This window comes from Gracilinanus agilis, chromosome 2 (assembly GCF_016433145.1).
Source record: "Gracilinanus agilis isolate LMUSP501 chromosome 2, AgileGrace, whole genome shotgun sequence".
NCBI classification, from domain to species: domain Eukaryota; kingdom Metazoa; phylum Chordata; class Mammalia; order Didelphimorphia; family Didelphidae; genus Gracilinanus; species Gracilinanus agilis.
The window spans coordinates 375502012-375502993 of record NC_058131.1 but is presented as its reverse complement, the minus strand read 5'-3'; positions in this window follow the sequence as shown (position 1 = coordinate 375502993).

Genomic DNA, 982 nt, shown 5'->3' with positions numbered 1-982 from the left:
ATAACACTGCTCAATATATATGCACCAAGTGGCATAGCACCCAAATTCATAAAGGAGAAACTGGCAGAGCTCAAGAAGGAAATAGATAGTAAAACCATACTAGTGGGAGATCTAAATATTCCTCTGTCAGATCTAGATAAATCAAACCGAAAAATAAATAAGAAAGAGGTCAGAGAGGTGAATGAAGTCCTAGAAAAATTAGATCTAATTGATATGTGGAGAAAAATAAATAGGGACAAAAAGGAATACACCTTCTTCTCAGCTGCACATGGAACATTCACAAAGATTGACCATGTTATAGGGCATAGAATCATTGCAAACAAATGCAAAAGAGCAGAAATAATAAATGTAACCTTCTCAGATCATAATGCAATAAAAATAATAATTAGTTAGGGCACTTGGACAGGAAAATCAAAAACTAATTGGAAATTAAATAATATGATTCTTCAAAACCGGAATCATAGAAACAATCAACAATTTCATTGAAGAAAATGACAATGATGAGACATCCTACCAAAATCTGTAGGATGCGGCCAAGGCAGTACTCAGGGGGAAATTTATATCCTTGAGTGCATATATTAACAAATTAAGGAGGGCAGAGATCAATGAATTGGGCATGCAACTCAAAAAATTAGAAAGTGAGCAAATTAAAAATCCCCAGATGAAAACTAAATTAGAAATACTAAAAACCAAGGGAGAAATTAATAAAATCGAAAGTAAAAGAACTATTGAATTAATAAATAAGACTAGAAGCTGGTACTTTGAAAAAACAGATAAAATAGACAAAGTACTGGTCAATCTAATTAAAAAAAGGAAAGAAGAAAACCAAATTGATAGTATCAAAGATGAAAAGGGAGATCTCACCTCTAATGAAGGGGAAATTAAGGCAATCATTAAAAACTATTTTGCCCAATTATATGGCAATAAATATAACAATTTAGGAGATATGGACGAATATTTACAAAAATATAAACTGCCTAGA